Genomic DNA, 20,706 nt, shown 5'->3' with positions numbered 1-20,706 from the left:
TTTTGCCGGTTGGATGGATTGGCTTTTGCTAAAAGCAGACATGGAAGGCCAGTGCTTGTTGCTATCTATTCAAAGGAGAATAGGGGCCAGCAGGGACTCTCCCTTCTCCACTTTGTTTTCCCCTACTTTGCTCTCATTCATAACTCATAACTCATAACTCATAACTCATAATGGCTGTGGGTGAGGCCCACAGCCTCACCCACATTGGGATCACTTTCCTATGGCTCAGGCTGGGCATATTTCTCTTCCTTTCTGGATGGCTCTAGAATGGACACTCCCAATTATCCAGCCCCTCTGAAGTGATTCCTTTGAGGGTCACTGGGACTGGTAGAGCCATGAGTGCTCTAGGCTGGCTCTCCTACACTCTGCACTTTGGAGGTCAGAGACACATCATCCACATGAAGGCTGAGAAGCTCTTGGTGTCCAAATACCTTCCTGTGTTCACTGAAACTGACCAGGGTGACCTTCTTGAGGATCATCCTTTTGTTCTGGATGACTGCTAGTTTCATGGGTGTGTAGAAGATGACTCAGAATCGCTGGTTACTCTTAGCACCTGTTTTGCAGGCTTTCAACACTATGGATAAATGAAATCAAGCCCAAAAGGCTTTCTGCAAGATTTGAATATCTACTGTATAGTGTGGACATCAAAGAGACACAGTGCCCACCTGTAAGATGCAGATTATCAGAAGATGAACTAGTATATGATTGAAGCTTTGCAAATGTGATAATTCCATCCTTATGTGAAATGTCTGTGAGGGCTGGTGGACCCACAAATGGTTTGTTTAACTGACATTTGTGGTAGACCATAGATTCATTTATAAATGTGCAAAAGGAAATATTCATGGTTCTCCTTCAAATAAGTGGATACTATATTGGCCTGGAGATTGATGTGGTTTTATTTGGATTGAGATGAAGGAAATCTTGTAACACTATATTGGCCTGGAGGTTGATGTGGTTTTACTTGGACTTGAGATGAAGGAAATCTTGTAACAATAAGAAAAATAGGTCAGTGTTTTGCTTTTGGATGAAATCTAGATTTAGTGTCCACATTCAGCCTGATGCTGGACATTTTCTCATAAACAAAAGACTTCTGAGGGGGCTGGGGTGGACTTCATTGGAATAGTGTGCAATATAAATTCAAATTGTGCAGTTACTTGTTACTATAAGGATAATTTATCTGGGTTTGCATAAATTGTGGCTCAGAGCTGGGTATAGTTTGGGTATCAAACATGACAAACCTACATATAAATTTGGGCACAAAACTTGCATGATATTTGCTGTAAAATCTCCTGCAGCAAGGTTCAATAGGGCCGGGGATTTAGCTCAGTGTTTCGGTGGCCTGCCTTGCAAGAGCAAGGATCCAAGTTCAATCCCTGGTACCAAAAAAAAAAAAAAAAAAAAGATTCAATAACTTCAGTTATAATTAAATGTGGTACTGGCTTGGAAAAAACTGTGTTCACAATTCACTAGATCTGGAGAAAATCTTCACAAAAAATTGCTGTGGGAACAGTGCGGTTGAAGTGGAAGAAGAGTGTGACTGTGAATCCTTAAAATTGGGCCAGGAAAATCCTTGTTGTTTGGCAAGTTTCACTGAAAGCTGGGCTTTTTGTACTTTTGTTATGAAGACTCCCAGTCAATGCCATCAGAAGCAGTGTGTATTAGAAAGACAATGAGCTGAAGAGTTAGCTCTGCAGCACTGCAATTGCTTTGCAAGCACAAGGTCCTGGTATAAAAAAAAAAAAAAAAACAACAATGAATGTGATCTTCCTGAGTGATGCAGTTGAACCTCACTGGTGTGTGAAAGATGCATATATTCAGGGTGGGAACTCTTGCATAGGCAGTGGCTTCTGCCATTAAAAGAAATGTAATAACCATGGCGAACAGTGTTGGCAAATTTTTGACAAGGAAACCAGAAGTGCACATTAGAGTTGCTACAGGAAAATGAACACACCAGGTTACTGTTTGGGTAATTGTAATAACAAGAACATTTTGTATGTGAGATGTATTATATCAGATATCTTCTTGGGAGAATTCAGTGTTGGAGTGTGGTAGAAATTCTTTCTTCGAGAGATCATTTGATGCTATATTGTACTTATATAAATGGGGTCATCTTCTGAGATGTGGTTTAACACTGAAGATAATCAGAGCTTATATTGGTGAAGGAAAAGATGACACATTGTGTAGTCAAGGATATATTTGCATCCACTGGAAGTATAACCCTATGTCACTTTGGACAGGTTTTTTATTTGATATTATTTCACTTGTTGATTCTTGATGTTATTTCTTATGAAACTGGGATTCTGTTCAGAAAGTACTTCTTATGCCTGTGCATTTAAGAACTTTGCCTATTTTCCCTTTCAGCCTGTTGTTTCTTTTTGTTGTTTAGATCATCTGATCTATTTTCATTTTATTAACACATGGTGAGAGATATAGGTTTAAATTCATTCTTCTACATATCTTCTACATAGCCAGTTTTTCCTGTACCATTTTTTAAGAAGGCTATCTTTCCTCTAGCATTTAAAAAATTTTAAATAATTTGTCAAATATCAGATGCCTGACTGTGCCTAGAGGTGTTTCTACATCCACTATTCTGTTCCATTCATCCATAAGTCTATTTCTGTGCTAGTACCATACTGTTTTTATCAGTTTTGTTTATCAGTTTTGTAGTATAGCCTGAAATCTGGGATTGTAATGCCTCTGCTTTGCTTTTGTTGCCAAAAATTACTTTTGTTATCCTGAGACACTTTTGGTTTCCTATGAATTTTAGAATTGTTGCTTCTGGAACTGTAAGAATGCTATTGGTATTTTGAATGGAATAGCATTAAATCTATACATTAGTTTTGCAAATATGGCTATTTTGATAATATTTGTTCTGCCTATTTAGGATGAAAGGATATCCTTCCATTTTCTGATGTCATTTATGAGCTATTTCAGAGTACTACATTTTTGTTATAGAGGAAGGTCTTTCACTAATTTTTTAGAATAATTCTGAAGCATTTAATTTATGTTGAAACTCACAAGCTCAAGGGCCCAAGTTCAATTCCTGGTACCAAAACAAAACAAAACCGAGAAAATCCTAAATGGGCCTGCGATTTAACTCAGTGATTCTGGCACCTGCTTTGCAAGCACAGGCCTGAGTTTGATCACTGGTACCAAAAATAACAAAAAACAAAGCAAACAAACAAGAAACTTGCAGAGTTGAACCCAGTAGGAGGTCAGTGATCTGAACTTGGGTCTTGCAGCCAGAAATCAGCCTGAACCCCAGGAGACAGCTTCTGGCTTGCTGAGACTAAGTAACTTAGATCTGCACACTCCTGCCCATGCTGTTTATTGTGTCAACAGAAGCATACCCTGAAGGAGGCCCTCGATTTGTATTTATTATTTACAAACTAATGTTTTTCTCTTATTTTTAATCATTTAAAATGTACCTTTTTCTCTTCTCATTTTTCCTCTTTTCTCTTTTTTCTTTTCCTCTCTCTCTCTCTCTCTCTCATTCACTCCCCCACTTTGTTGTTCATTTCTCTGCCTTTTTGTTCCTGTTCCTGTTCTAATTTTAATTTCTTATTTTCTTTCTTTTTTCTTTTCTTCTTTCCTTCTCTCAATTGTCATTAGTTTTAATAGAAAGAGATTACAGTCTCTAGCTTCCCTATTGCTTAGTTTGTTCTGATCTCATGTATATTTTCTTCTGTCTTCTCCTCTTCTCTTCAACAGCTTCCTAGAGTTTGTGTAACCTTCCTGTGTCCTCTGGCCTCAATTCTAACCTTTCCCTATTCTATTTATCTATCCCTCCCTCTCCAACTCCTTCCAAGTCTCCATCCTGAAGGATAAAATTGCTATATTGAAAAGTCTATTCTCTATAAACATATTTTTGGCTAATTCTCCATTTTGATTTAGTTCACACATTTAAAAATAATAGATTAATAACTACCACAAATTGTCATTTTCTAAATTGTGCTTGATGCCATTGTTGTTACTGATTCTATCACTTGGGCTAAGGTGTTATGATTGGGCTAATCAGTTGTTCCTCCTGGTATTATGAAAATGAGAATTCCTCAGAATAATTAGAAACCCCAAACCTAAAGACCAGATATATAAGGAAGATTGAATTATTAACCCAAGAATTAAAACAAGGACAGTACCAAAAACAAAAATAGAAATGAGAAAACATTTTAAAAAGGCACAAACACAGACTTCCAGCTCACCAAAGGGAAACGCTGGGGGAAATGAAGTGGAAAAGTCTCACAGTCAACCACCTAGGCACCCTGAATCAATAGCACAGGAAGTAACAAAACAGATAAATGAGGCTCTAGAAAAATTCAAAATAAAAATACCTTCTGGATAACCACAGAGATGGTGAGAAGAATGAAAGACAGGAATAGAGATTCTAGAACAGAAACAGATAGAATAGATGAGTTCCAGACCATGACAGAAACCATGAATGCCCAGCACAGGAAAGAAATGGAAACCGTGAATACACAACATAAGAAAGCAAACAGATAAAAAGATTAAAAACTCTATAGAAAGCATTTGCAGCAGAATGAATGAATGAATGTGAAGATAGAATATCAGAAGATAAAATCGCAGTCAATGACCATGAAAGGAGAGATCTCTTAAAAACAGTAAGGGATCATGAGAAATCAATCCAACCACTCCTAGATGATGCAAAGAATAATAATGTAAGACTGATAGGAATCCATGAAACAGGAGAAGAAAGTACAAATGACATAAAAAAACAAAACTGTTCACAGAATTAATGACAGAAATCTTCCCAAACAGAGCAAAAGAATTTGACATACAGATAAGTGAGGCATACAGGACTACAAGTAGCCATGATAAAAAAAAAAATCTACACCTAGATATATAATAATCAAGATCCCAGAAACTGAACAAAAGAACAAATCACATACAAAGGGAAGCCCATCAGAATCACAGCAGACTTTTCAACACAAACCCTCAAGTCAAAGAAAGCTTCTAGTGAGGTATTTCAAGTCTGAAAAGAAAACAACCTCAAAACGAGCATGATGTATTCTGCAACACTATCTCTCAAAATGGATGGGAAAATAAGACACTTCCATGAAAAGAACACCTAAGAAATTTCATGAATACCAAACCAGCACTCCAAACAAACAGGATGTCTAGTGATATCCTAGAAAAAGACAGTGAAGGTCACAATTCCATAGGCTCAACAGAGCAAATCCAGTAGACAAGACAAGAAATTAAAGAGAGGGGAGAAAAACTTTGAAAGAGCCAACAATTGGATAATAACATCATGATGCTAAGTCAATACATATCAGTTATAATGATCAGTGTTAATGGCCTCAATTCACCAATCAAAAGAGATTGATTGGCAGAATGGATGAAGAAGCAAACTCCAACAATATGCTAGATATAAGAAACCCACTTGAGTCACAAAAAATCTCATAGACTGAGAGTAAAAGGATAGAAAACAGTTCTGTATACAACAGGAGCCTGGAAAAAAAGTGGGAGTAAGTAGCTATCTTATTTGCAGAGTCAATTTCAAGTCCAAACTAATTATGAGAGAAAAATAAGGCCAGTATATCCTTGTAAAGGGAAAAATACAAGAGGAAGAGATGACAATCATAAATATATGTGCACCAGATACTAATACCACCAACTATACAACACAAATATTAATGGATAAGAAAAATGAAATAAGCACTAATACAATTGTAATGGGTAACCTTAATACTACACTGTCACAAATAGAAAGATCATCTAGACAAAAAAGTCAGCAACAAAATAACAGAACTGAACCAAGTCTTAGAACAAATGGACTTAGTAGATATCTACAGAGTATTCCACCACACAAAATCAGAATGTACATTCTTTTCAGCTGCACACAGCTTATACTCCAAAATTGACTACATGCTAGCTCATAGAATATGCTTAAGTAAAGGCAAAGGAATTACAGTTATCCCCTGTGCACTATCAGACCATAGTGCAATTAAACTTGACATCAATAACATAAGAAACTGCAAGAACTTCAACAAACACATGGAAATTGAACAACATCCTGATGAACAATCAATGGGTTTCAGAGGAAATTAAAGAATAAATTAGACAGTTTCTACAATTAAATGATAATGCTATTACAACATACAGGAATCTATGAGACACAATGAAAGCAGTTCTATGAGGGAAATTCATAGCAGTGAATATCCATACTAGGAAAACAGGAAACTCAAATAAACAACCCAGTGCTGAAACTTAAGCTCCTAGAAAAAGATCAGGACAAACGCAAATCAGGGAGGAAATTATAAATATTACAGCAGAAATTAATGCAATAGAGACTAAGAGAATCATACAACAAATCAATAGTTGGTTTTGGGAGTGTTGGCACATGCCTATAATCCCAGCACTTTGGAGGTTGAGGCAGGAGGATCGCTGAGTTTGAGACCAGCCTGGGCTGCATAGTAAGTTCCAGGTCCGTCTCAACTACATAGTGAGACCCTGTCTCAAAACAAACAAACAAACAAAAGACAAAAACAAAAAAAAGTTGGTTTTTTGAAAGAATAAATTAAATCAATAAACCCTTAGTGAAACTTATTTTTTAAAAAAGGAAAGAAAAGGCCTGAATCCATGCAGTTAGGGATGAAAAGGGTGAAATTATGAAAGATCCAGCAGAAATCCAGAGGATCATCAATATCTACTTCGAGAATCTATATGACATTAAGATGGAAAATAGGGAATAAATGGACAGGTTTCTAAATTTGTATATATTACCAAAGTTGAATGAATATGACCTAAAATGCTAAAAAACCCAGTATCAATCAATAAAGTTGAAAAAGTACAAACTTACCAACTGAAAATATTCCAGGGTCTGATGGCTTCAATACTGAATTCTACAAGACATTTAGAAAGGAACTACTGTCACTCCTGTTTACACTCTTCAGTAAAATTGAAAGGGAAGCAATACCAACAAATTCATCCCTGGAAGCAAGCATCACCTTAATTCACAAAGCAGAGAAATACCCAACTGAAAAAGAGAACTATAGCCCAAACTCACTAATGAACATAGATACACCAATCTTTAATAAAATACTAACAAATAGAATGTAGGAGATCATTAAGAAGGTTATAAACCCATCCACGTGGGATTTATTCCAGGGATGCAGTGATGGTTCAACATATGCAAGTCAATAAATGTAAAACACTATATTAATAGAACCAAGGACAAAAACTATATGATCATCTCAATAGAAGCAGAAAAAGCACTTGACAAAATTCAACACCCATTCATGATATAAAGAAAAACTTCCAAAAATTTGTAATAGGTGGTCTCTACCTCAATCTGATGTAAGCCATCTATGAAAAACCAACAGCCAATATCATACTAAAAGGTCAAAAACTGAAATCCTTCACACTAAAATCAGGAACAAGAAAGGGTGTCCACTATCATCACTCTTGTCAAGATAGTTGTGGAAACATTAACCACAGCAATTAGACCAGAGAAAGAAACAAAAAGATAAAGATAAGAAATGAAGAAGTCAAATTGTCATTATTTGCAGATCACATGATTCTCTATTCAGAAGACCAAATGTGTTCTGAACTTAACAGCCAAATTCATCAAAGTAGCTGGATATAAAGTCAACACAAAAATCAATAGTCTTCCTGTCTGTAAAAAAAACAGGCTCACTGAGAGAAAAATGGGAGAAACAGTTCCTTTCACAATAGTATCCAAAAGTTGAAATACCTAGGAATCCACCTAACAAAGGAAATTAAAGACCTCTGCTTTGAAAACTACAACACTCTGAAAAAAGAGATGGAAGAAGATATCAGAAAATGGAAAGACACTCCTTGCTCCTGGGTAGAAATAATCAACATAGTGAAAATGGACATACTTCCAAAACTGTGATATAGATTCAATGCAATCCCAGTTGAAATATCAGAAGTATATTTCACAGACCTTGAGAAAGCAATCCAAAATGTTATTTGGAACAAGAAGAGACCTAGAATAGTAAAAACAATTTTAGGCAATAAAGATAAGGTAGGAGGTATCAGAATCCTCAATTTGATACTACAACTCAATACAACAAAGCTACTGTGATAAAAACAACATGATACTGGCAAAGAAACAGACCTGAGGACCAGTGGAACAGATTAGAAGATGCAGAAACAAGTTCAGACATACTCAGCCACCACATCTGTGACACAGGAGCCAAACACCCTCAGTGGAGGAAAGACAGCCTCTTTAATGAATGGTGCTGGAAAAACTGTTTTAATCTGCCAAAGAGTAAAATTAAATCTTATCTCTCACCATGCAGTAATCTAAAACTGAAATGGATTAAAGATCTATATACTGAAACAGAAACACTAAACTGTGAGGTTAGGTAGAACTCTTGAAGACATTGGGTAGGATAAGATTTTATGAACAAAACCTCACCTAACCATGAACTAGAACAAACAATGAAAAAGTAAGGGATCTTCTTATTTAAAAGCTTCTGCACAGCAAGAGAAATGACTAATACTGTGAAGAGACAACCCGCAGTGTGGGAAAAATTTTTCACCAGATATTCCTCAGAAAAAGGTCTACTCTCTAGTATATAGAAAGAATTTTAAAAATTCAGACCTCCTAGATATAAAAACCCAGTCCAAAAATAGGCATTTGAAATGAACAGACATTTCTCAGACAAAGAAGTACAAACAGCAAATAAACATATGAAAAAAATGTTCAAGATCACTGCTCATTTGAGCAGAACCTTGCTCCATTACCGGTGCAAGTGTAGATTGGTGCAACTACTGTGGAAATAAGTATGGAGATACCTCGAAGAACTAGGATTTGAAGTCCCATTTAACCCAGTTATCCCCCTACTGGGTATCTTCCCCAAAGAATTAAAAGAATCATACCACAGTGATATATGTGCAGCCATGTTCCTAGCAGCACAATGCATGATAGCTTAAACTAATACTGAGTAGTTTCTCTAGAGTGAGAAACTGAAAGGGTAAATAAGGACTAAAAGGTATAATGGATAATGTCAAATAGGAAGAAAAGGTGCAAAGGGGAAGGGGAAGTTGGTGGGTAGGGGAAAATAAAGATGGGAATGGAATTAACATGAGAAAAAATGGAAACAAAACCTTTGTAGATAGGTGGGGGCAGAGGGATTGAGGGAATGTCAGGGAAATGGGGAAAAATAAGAACCAAGAATTTATTATATAAAGGTGCAAATTTCCAGTGATGAAATTCATTACATTGTATACCTTAAATGTACCAATAAAATTAATAAATTAAAAAAACATGTGCCACATGTACATCAGAGGACTAATATCTAGAATATATAAAGAACTACAAAAAAAGATAATCTCCAAATAAATGATCCAGTAAGAAAGGACTACTGAAATGAATGGGTACTCTGCTGAAGAAGTACAAATGGCTAAGTAGTACATAAAAATTAGTAACATCTCTGGCCATTAGAAAATGAAAAGTAAAATAACACTGAGATTCTCTCTTACTCCAGAAATAGTGACTCTTATAGTGAAATACAGTAAGAACAAATGCTGCAGAGGCTGCAGGAAAAAAGTAACCCTTCACCTTTGTTGACAGAAATGTAAAGCAGTGTAACTATTATGGAAGGCAATCTAAAACCCTCAAAAACTTAAAACAAATTCTATTTGACCCACTATCTTCTCAAAAAATTTAAAGAAAACATATTACAGTGATATGTGTATATCCATATTTATAGCATCCCAATTTGTAGTAGCTAAATCTTGGAAGTATGCTATATGTGCAACAACAGATAAATGGATAAAGAAAATGTAGCAATTAAGCACAATGGAGTACTACATTGCCATAAAAAGGCATTGTGGGAGCCAGTCATGACCCACTGGGTTTTGACATTTGAAAGATAACTTCTTTCTCTACAATCAAGGCATTGACACAATGTGTGGTCAGGATGTTCCTAATTAACATTTGTTAACATTTGTTCCTTTTCAAGGACTCTGCTTATTAAACTTATTTTTTGACCCTGCAATGGGAAACAGTCAAAGATCTGATGTTATCTGTAGGAGGCAGGTGCTTCCTGTTAAAGATCTGACGTTATCTGTAGGAGTCAGGTGCTTCCTGTTGATGTGCCTTTAAAAGGAGCTGTTTCTGTGAAATAGATCAGACTCCTCTTGGTCTCCACTCGGACTTGAGTGTTCTTTCCTTTCTCAATCCTCACTCCCCAACTCAGGCATGTTTGTGTTGTGACGGCTGGACCACCACAGGCATAGATAAGTAATTTGAAGGAAAATGGGTACATCTTCATACAATAATGTTAAGTGAAATGTCAGAGCCACAATCTTAGATAACACATGGCATCTCTTATATGAGAAAACAAATACATAATTGAAGAGCAAAGTAAGCTATAGAAAATGGTATATAGGGTTATAGATCTCTTTCAAATGGGAAGGGGTGGTGCCAGGGATTTAGCTCAGCGGTTCGGTGGCCTGCCTTGCAAGTGCAAGGACCTGAGTTCAATCCCCGGTACCAAAAACAAAAAACAAAACAAAACAAAAAAACAAATGGGAAAGGGACCATGTGATTGAGAGAGGGAGTAGAGGGGGAGACAAAGGGGATGAAGAGAGAATTAGGATGTGCTATGTCCATGTACCAACTCCCCATAAGGAATGTAATCACAATGTAGTATAAACATGCACTAAAACAAATCACCACTGGAAAAAAGAAATACAAGAATGATTTAACATAGCAAAGTAAACTAGTGCCAGATATCATATTAATGAAGTCTTCTTGCTGACTCAGTCCCCACTGGGCACTCTTTTAACTCAGCCCATCCTTCAGCATCTTTCCACATATGGGTAAGTGTGCATGCATCCCCACACATCCTTATCTACATCCGGAGATTAGTGGGAAGAAAAGAGGAAATTCACTGGAGTTATGGGTTTATATCCTGTGAGATGGGATTCACTCCTTAAAGCCAAATGGGAGGAACTCCAAAGATTCATTAAGGGATGCTTTGTGGAAAAGAAAAGAAGATTAACTTTTTCTTTCTTTTCTTTTCTTTCTTTATTTATTTGGTACCAGGAATCAAACTTGAGTTCTTGAATTTAAGATTAACTTTTTCTGATGAGATTGTAGATATAATGGCAAAAATGTAACAAAATAAGCATTGTTTCTGTAATATTTTCTGCTATCCACATTGTCCTTAGTTAGATGGGATAAGTAGGCACACGTAGCTGCAGAATCTGGAACAACCCTTGTCTCACGTAACAAATGTTGAAAGCAGTTACCTCTGAAGGTTAAGCATGAGTGAAAGAATTTAAAAAGATAAGAGATGTTTATTTGATGGTGTATAAGGGAAGAACAAAAGAATAAACTCATAGGGGCTGGGATGTAGCTCAGTGGCATTGCAGCTGCCTCACAAGTGCAACATCCTGAGTTCAATCCCTGGTACCAGGAAATAAATAAATACTCATGACAGTAGTTCAAATATAAAAGTCATAACTGATGAAAATTCTTCAGGAATTTGCTCCTCTTAGTACTAAATAGCTGTAAAATGTATGCTATTCACAAATGCAGGGTGATTTGAATAGTCACTAGGCTTTGAGTCATGATATACACAATGATGCATCTCTTTCCTATTTATTACATTGTACAATTCTGGATTCCCATATCAAGTCAAATAATTTTCTCCTTCAATTATCACTTTTAAGAAATATTTATAAAACAGTGAGCACTATCACAATGACAATCTTTCCCCTAATATTATTTGGGTCCTTTTCATTTGAATGTCATTATAAATACTTCTGTTTGGGATGCTACAGAAACAACTGCATCTCTCCTTGAGCAGTCTGTACAACGTGACATTAGTATTTATTTCTACATATTAGTCATAACTGCAAGTTGTCTTGCTTGTTATTTTAACCTGCACATTGACATCATGCCCTCATTGGCCTGTAAACCTCATGAAAGCAAGGATCTCATGGTTTTCTCACTGTTCTCCATTAGACCTTAAAACAGTGCCTGATACATCATAAATGTACACATAAATGTTAAATGAAAGAAATAATAAATGCATAGATTGGATATTTTGAAAGTATTATAGACTTTAGTCAGAAAAGTTTGTAATCTGCAAATTAGGACATGTAGATGTTTGGTTTATGGCATGGTTTATATCTAAGTGACCACCAAGTGCCCCATGAAATCATAGGTACGGTTGTGGAAAGTGATTGGATTTGGGGAGCTGACAGCTGTCTGGCTGTTAAGAGGTAAGGTGAGGTCAGAAATGACAAGTCACAGAGGAGTGACCTGGAAGGGTTTCTCTCCCGCTAAGCTCTCCATTTCCTGACTGCCATGCCAGGAGCAGTGTCTCCTTGCCATGTTCCCCGCCATGCTGCCCTGTCCTGGAGCCAGCTGACTATGGACTGACACTCTATACGCTGTAAGCCAAAATAAGCCTTTCCATCTTTAAGTTTTGGGTGTTGGGTATTGTGCCTCAGTAATAAGAAAAGTGGCTAAGACAGAGAATATCAAGGAGAAGTTACTTGAATCTCTTCCATGAGGTTAAGAGCTTTTAGACAAATCTTGAAATAAATTATAACTTCTACTGAAATTCTAGGAAGATATTACAGAGTTTAGAAATAAACAATTAACTTACATATGAATTGCAAAAGAGAATTTATTTTAAAAAATATTTATATTCAAAATAGTCTGTGGAGTAATATTTCTTAAAAATCACAAAACAAAACAAAAGTTAGATTATATTTTGGTTTTAAATACAGAATCGCAGATGCAGATTTATGTTTCTAACTTATGAATAAGGATACAAGTACCACTGTCAGCCACTTGTTTTATATCTTAGAAAAAAAAGCAAAAAAAAAAAAAACTTCACAATATGCCTACCATTCATAAGTTAAAATGAAGGTCTTTTGGCTGGTGTGAAGAAAATTTATGACAATCCTACTTACTGTAGTATTCATAAAGGCCTAAAATAGATCAGTAGAACTAAAAGTCAATCTCAGCCACTGGACTGAATAAATCCCCTGAAATAAAAGTAAAATGTGATATTTGGAAACACTTGTAAAGAGCTTTTCAGAAATCCCTTTTCCCCTGCCATGTTTCATTACATATCTGTCTGCACCTGGCCGACACCATATCTATTCTAACCCAATGTCCTTAAAACGATGAAGTAGAACAGCAAATAACAAAGAGAAGCTCCTTGACCGTGGACACTTCTGTTTGCAGAGAATGAAAGACTAACAGAGCTGATCAATATTATAGTCTCAAGTGTACTACATCTGCACAGTATAATGCTGCTAACTGGTCTGAGAAATATCATTCTAAGTGCTAATAGGAAAACTATGTCCACCATCAATTATGAGTAGGAACTCACACTGTGCAAGGTGTTATCCAAAGCCCTAGTGCCTTCCTTATTACATGACTATAAATCATAATTTTATTTTACAATACCTTTTTTACTAGATTTAGAGGAAATGACACAATGTGAAAGTAGACTTTTAATAAATACTCCTTTGTACACCTGCACACAGGCAATACACGATAAACGCTGTTGTCTGACTTCATAATGGTAAAGCCTGGCACAGGGAGAGAAAAATTACTGAATGATCTTTGACTGATGATGAGACAAGTAGCAGAGATATGAATTTTTATTCCTTGAAGGTTTTCCTCAAATAGTTCTGAACAAAAAGTAAGGTATACTATAATCACACAAAAATAAAAGACTAAGAAACTAGATGTTTCATTGCTATGAATTTTATCTCAATAATAAAAACATACTTATGATATGCCATGCATTGTTTAAGTGCTATATACATACTAAGTTGTTTCCGCAAACACACTCTAATAATAATAGTGTAATGTTTTGATTCCAGCTTTACAGGTGAAGAACAGAAAACACAGGAAGGCAAAAATCTTGTTCAACATTACAGAGCTAATAAGTTTCAGAGCCAGGATTTAAATGTAGGAGTCCAACATCAAAATGTTGACAGTTAACCACCTCACTGCATCATTTAGTGTTTTTCTAACATATTCTACACATGACTGGCATCACACAGTAAACCTCAATATCTAAATTAACTCTATAGAAATATCTCTGAGCTATTTAATTTAAAATACCACCGTAGACCATTTTCACTACTGGCAAAAATGATTCTATCAAAAATACACTTTTTCACCTGCTTTAAACCCCTTCCATGTTGTAAGCCCTGCCTCATACCATTTTTAAGTAGGCATGCAGAGTGTATTTGTACTACTCACAGAATTAACAGGAAACATTTGTCTATTACACTGTAACTTGTTATTATTATTAAGGACATTGTGTGGATGTGAACTCTTGAAATTTCCCCATCATGAAGTTCATTTTTAGTAACTTTCTGCTTTAAAACAGTTTCCTCAATAGAAAAGTGATTTTGCAATATACAGAAGAAGATGATCCAAAATTTGATTTAATATAGGCCAGAGAAATTCATAAAATTTATAAATTTTATTTGAGTATTTCTTGCTGAAAAGGAACTTGAAGGTGAAGAAATCAGCCTTTTGTGATGTACCATCACAGATCCTCAGTTTGCACATCTATAAAATGGGGTGAATATCTATATTTCATAAATATAAGATCTGTCTGTAATGTGTAAATAAACAATGTCCATTACTATGTGTATTTTGAAAGACTCCTTCTTTGACCCTAATCCTTTTCTAACTGCAATTTTTTCAATAAAATATGCATTATCAATCCTTAACTAAATCTTCTTGCTTTTCTTAACCCACAATTTTAAAATAAATCCCTTCTGGTTCCTCCTCCTCCACCTCCTGCACCCTGGGACCTTGCTGGAGCAGACCAGTGAGAGTCACCCATCCATGTGGGCTCCTCTGCAGCATCCAACACTCCCCCTGCTCTCAGGCCTCCTGGTTGTACTAGTACCTGAAACCACACGCAGAGGCACAGGTGATCATAAAGGCCATTTTAGTGAGCTCTAGGGGATAGAATGGAAGTGAACAACTGCAATAAAGGCACAGCAGACCTCCATAGTTGGTAAGTTGGAGGGATCACCACCTTCCATCAGAACTTGAACTATTTTCAGGGGATGAGCACCTGGAACCTGTAGAAAGCCTTGCAGAGTTAACCCTTCAGGAGGTCAGGAAGCCCAGCTTGTGCGTGCAAGCCAGAATTCAGCCTGGAACTCAGTGGTCTGTCATTGGCTGGCTGAGACTAATTGACTTAGTGGTGGACATTGCTGCTCACATTGTCTATTGTGACAGCAGAGATATACCCTGACAGAGGCTCTTCAAAAGCTTTTTCCTTCTTTTCCTCTTACTTTTAATTTTTATGTTAAATTTTAATTTTTTTCCATTCTGCAAATTCTGCCTTTCTTTCATTTTCCTGTCCAGTCTCTTGCTCCCCCATGTTATTCTTCATCTCTCTTTTTGTTCCAGTTCCTACCCTAATTCCAATTTCTTTTTTCTTTTTGTTTGTTTTTTTGTTTTTTTTGAGGTACTGTGGATCGAACTCAGGTTCTTACACTTGTAAGGCAGGCCACTGAACCACTGAGCTAAATCCCCAGCCCACTTTTTTCTTTTTCTATTCTGCTCTCTTTTTCCTTCACTCAATTGTCATTAGTTTCAAAGGAAAGTGAATATAATTTATAGCTTCCCTGTTACTGTTTAGTTCTTCTATTCTTGTCTTTGTACTTTCACTCTGTCTTTCTGTCTCATCTTCAACAGTTTCCTAGAGTTTTCATGGTCATCCTGTCTCCTCTGGCTTCACTTGAAACATTCTTCTATTCTTCCTATCTATTCCTCTCCTCCCAACTCCTAAGTCCCCATCCTGAAAGGTAAAGTTGCTCTGTTGAAGAGTTTATTCACTATAAAGATATTTAGGGCTGGCCCTCAATTTTTTTTTAATTCACATGGATAAAGGGGATAGATTAATAACTACCACAAATTGTCAATGTCTAAGCTGTACTTGATGTTATTGTGTTGCTGATTGCATCAATTGGGCTAAATGGTTGTGATTGATTTAATGAGTTTTCCTTTTTAATATTATGAAAATGAGAGTGTCTCTGAGTCATAAGAGATTCAAAACCTAAAAGGCAGCTATATTAGGAATATCAAAGTATTAATCCAGTAATTAAACCAAGGACAGCTCCAACAACAAAAGTAAAAAAGAGAAAATACTTAAGCAATGCACAAATAAAGACTTCCCATTCACCAAAAGCAAACTCTAGAACAAACCAGGTGGATGAGTCTGGCAATCGATACAAAGGACACCTTGAACTTATAGCACAGGAAGTAACAAAAAAGAACAATCAAGCTCTAGAAAACTTCAAAACAAATACTTTCTTAGCTTACTACAGAGATGGTGAGCACAATGAAAGACTTGATTAAATACTCTAGAACAGTAACAGACAGAAAAATAGATGAGCTCAGGACCATCAAAGAAGCCATGAAGGCCCAGCATAGAAAAATATTGGAAACCATGAATGCCCAAAATAGGAAAGCACTAGAATCCATGAAACAGTTTCAAACAGATATCCAGAAATTAAAAACTCTACTTAAAGCAATGGCAGCAGAATGAACAACTGTGAAGATAGAACTTCAGATACAGAAGATAAGATTGCAGTCAGTGACCAGGAAAAGAGAGATCTCTTAAAAACAGTGAGGGATAATGAGAAATTGATCCAACAACTCCTATATGAAGCTAAGAAGAATGAAGAATAACATAAGACTGATAGGAATACATGAAATAAAAGGATACTACAAAAGACTTAAAAATCTGTTCACAGAATTAATGACAGAAAACTTCCCAAAAGGAGGGGAAGAATTTGATGTACAGATAGGTGAGACATATAGGACTCCAATTAGAAATGATCAAAAAAAAATTTATGCCTAGATACATAATAATGAATATCCCAGAAGCCCAACAGAAAAACAAAACACTATAAGCAGTTAGAGAAAAGAAATAAATCACATGCAAAGGAAAGCCAATCAGAATCTCAGCAGACTTTTCAGCACAAAAACTCAAGGCAAGCAGAGCCTGGAGTGAGGTATTTCAAGCCCTAAAAGAAAGCAACCTCCAATGTACACTGATGTATCCTACAAAACTGTCTTTTAAAATGGATGGGGAAATAAGATATTTCCATGACAAAAAAAAAAAAATCTGAGAAACTTCATGAATATCAAACCAGAACTACAAACAATTCCAAACAATTTCTTAGAAATAGACAATGAAGGTCACACCATGAGGCCCAACAGACCAAATCAATTAGGCAAGGCAATAAACTAAAGGGAGAGGGGGGCAACTAAAAAGAGCCAACAACAAGATGATATCATGACAATGAGAAATCAATACATATCAGTTTTAATCATCAATGTCAGTGGCCTCATTTCACAAATCAAAAGAAATAGACTGGCACAATGGATTAAGAAGCAAAGTCTAACAATATGTTGTATTCAAGAAGAACACCTAGTTCAAAAAGAAAGTTATAGACTAAAAGTAAAAGGATTGAAAGCAGTTCTCCATGTGACAGAGGCCCAGAAAAATATTATCTTTTTTTCCTTATTGAGTTTATTGGTACATTTTAGGTATACAGTATAGTTACATTCATCATTGGGATCTTGAACCCTTACATGACAGGTCTTGGTTCTTATTTTCCTCATATCCCTGAGGGATAGCTATCTTATTTTCAGACAAAGTAAATTTCAAATAAAAAATAATTAAGAGAGACAAAGAAGGCCACTACATCCTTGTAAAGGGAAAAATTCAAGAGGAAGAGATGACAATCATAAATATATATGCACCAAATTTTAAAGCCCCCAACTATGTAAAACAAATATTAAGGGATATATGAAATACCAAGTAAGCACTGATACAATTGTAGTGAGGGACCTCAACACTTCACTCTCAGAAATAAACATTACCTAGACAAAAAACAAAATGAAATACTAGAACTGAGCCAACCTTTTGAACAAATAGACTTAATAGAGATCTAGAGAGTGTTCCACCCTACAAAATCAGAATATACATTTTTTTTTGGCTGCACATGGGCCATTCTCAGAGAACAGGTTCAAATAAATTCAAAGGAATCAAAGTTATCCCATGTATATTATCAGACCATAGTGGAATTAAGGTGGAGATCAATAGCATAAGAAACCATAAGAAATTCACAAACACATGGAAATTGAACAACACTCTCCTGAACAATTAATGGGTCACAGAGGAAATTAAAGAAGAAATTAGTCAGTTTTTACAAATGAATGATAATGCCAGTGCAACACACAGGAATCCTTAGGCCACAGTGAAAGCAGTTCTTTGTAGAAAATTCATAGCAGTGAACGCCCACACTAGGAAAACAGAGTGAGCTTAAATAAACAATTTAATGAGGAATCTTAGGCTCCCAGATAGAGAAGAGCAAGAAAAACCCAAAGCTCATGCAAGGGAGGAAATTATAAAGATCAGTTAAGAAATCAATGCAATGGAAACAAATAGAATGACACACACAAAAATCAATGAATCAGAGATGGTTTTTTGAAAGAATAAATAAAATTGATAAACCCTTAGCCAACCTTGTCAAGCAAAGGAAAGAAAAGGTTCAGATCCATGCAATTAGGAAAGAAACAGGTAAAACCACAGCAGATCCAACAGAAATCCAGAGGATCATCAATACCTACATCAAGAACCTGTATTCTGATAAAATGGAAAACACAGAAGATATGCACAGATTTCTTGATACTTGTGAATTACCAAAGTTGAAGAAAGAAGATTAAAAAACATTCTAAACACCCCAATTACAATCAGTGGAATTGAAAATATAATCAAAATTTTCCAGCTAAGGAAAGCTTAGGGTGTGATGACTTCACTGCTGAATTCTATAAAACATTTAGAGAAGAACTACTGCCACTACTCTCTAAATTTTTAATGACATGGAAAGGGAAGCAATACTTCCAAATTCACTCCTGGATACAAGTGATAATCTGATTCCAAAACCAGGGAAAGGCCCAACCAAAAAAGAGAACTACAGGCCAATCTCTTTAATGAACATAGATGCAAAAGTACTCAATAAGATATGGCAAACAGAATATAGAGGGTCATCAAGAAGGTCATACACCCTAACCAAGTCAGATTTATCCCAGGGATGCAAAGATGGTTCACCATACATAAATCAATAAATGTAATACACTATATTAACAGAGTCAAGGACAAAAAACAAATGATCACCTCAATAGATTCAGAAAAAGCATTTGACAAAGTTCAACACCCTTTCATGAAAAAATCCTGCAGAAAATTGGAACAGATAGTCTTTAACTCAACTTCATATAGGCTATCTATGAAAAACCAACAGCTAATATCATGTTAAATGGCCACAAACAGAACATCTTCATGCAAAAATTAAGACCAAGACACTATCATCACTCCTGTTCAATATAGTTTTGGAAACAGTAGCCACAGCAATTAGAAATGAGAAAGAAATTAAAGCAATATTGATTAAAAAAAGAGGAAGTTAAACTGTCATTATTTGCTGGTGATATGATACTCTACATAGAAAAACCCAAAAAACTCTGCCAAAAGATTTCTAGATTTAATTGACACTTTTGTCTGGATACAAGGGCAACACTCAAAAGTCAATAGATTTATTGTAGACAAGTAACAGATTCACTGAGAGAGAAATTAGGGAAATAATTCCTTTCACAATAGCATCCAAAAAATGAAGTATCTAGGAATAAATCTAATGAAGGAAGCAAAAGACCTCTATACTGAAAACTACAGCACTCTGAAAAAAGTGATCAAAGAGTATATAAGAAAATGGAAAGACACCCCTGCTCTTGAGTAGGAAAAATCAATATAGTGAAAATCGCCATCCTACCAAAATTGCTATACAGGTCCAATGCAATCCCTATTGAAATTCCAACAGTATATTTCCCAGAACTAGAGGAAATAATACAAAAATACATTTGGAACCAGAAGAGACCCAGAATAGCAAAAGCCATCCTACTCAACAGCGACATGGCAGAGGGTATATCACAATCCCCAACTTGAAACTGTAGTATGAAGCCACTGTGATAAAAACATCATGGTTCTGTCAAGGAAAAGGACCACAGGATCAGTGGAACAGATTGGAAGATACAAAAACAACTCCAGATGCACTCAGCTACCTCATCTTTGACAAAGGAGCCAACCATCCTCACTGGTGGCAAGATAGCCTCTTTAGTAAATGGTGTAGGAAAAACTGGATTTTAACCTGCCAAAGATTAAAACTAGACCCTTATCTTTTTCCATGCACTAAACTAAAATCCAAGTGATTTAAAGATCTAAATATTAAAACAGAAACACTAAGCTTTCTGGAAGATAAATTAGGAAGAACTCCTGAAGACATTGGCCTAGGAAAAGACTTTATGAACAAATCCTCAGTAGCATGGGAACTAGCACAAAGAGTCAACAACAGGGATCTCATCTTATTAAAAAGTTTCCATACTACAAAAGAAAGCATCAAAGGAGCTAAGAGACAATCTACAATTTGGGAAAAAGAAATTACCAGCTGCTCCTCAGACAAAGGACTATTATCTATAATATATAAAGAACTCAAAAAAAATCAGGCCTCCCATATATAAAGACCCAATTCAGAAATGGGCATCTGAAATAAACAGACATTTCTCAGACAAAGAAGTAAAAGCATCAAATAAACATATGAAAAAATGTTCCACATCACTGGTCATTCAAGAGATTTAGATGAAAACAA

The 20,706-nt window shown here is 35.8% G+C and overlaps 1 pseudogene; it reads left to right on the top strand.

The window, feature by feature from the left end:
- The window catches only part of LOC104859256, a 68,197-nt pseudogene that overhangs the window by 14,973 nt on the left and 32,518 nt on the right, over positions 1–20,706 (top strand).

Source organism: Fukomys damarensis, unplaced genomic scaffold, assembly GCF_012274545.1.
Source record: "Fukomys damarensis isolate Sample0158 unplaced genomic scaffold, DMR_v1.0_HiC HiC_scaffold_18, whole genome shotgun sequence".
NCBI lineage: Eukaryota > Metazoa > Chordata > Mammalia > Rodentia > Bathyergidae > Fukomys > Fukomys damarensis.
This window is presented reverse-complemented; position numbering and strand designations above follow the sequence as displayed.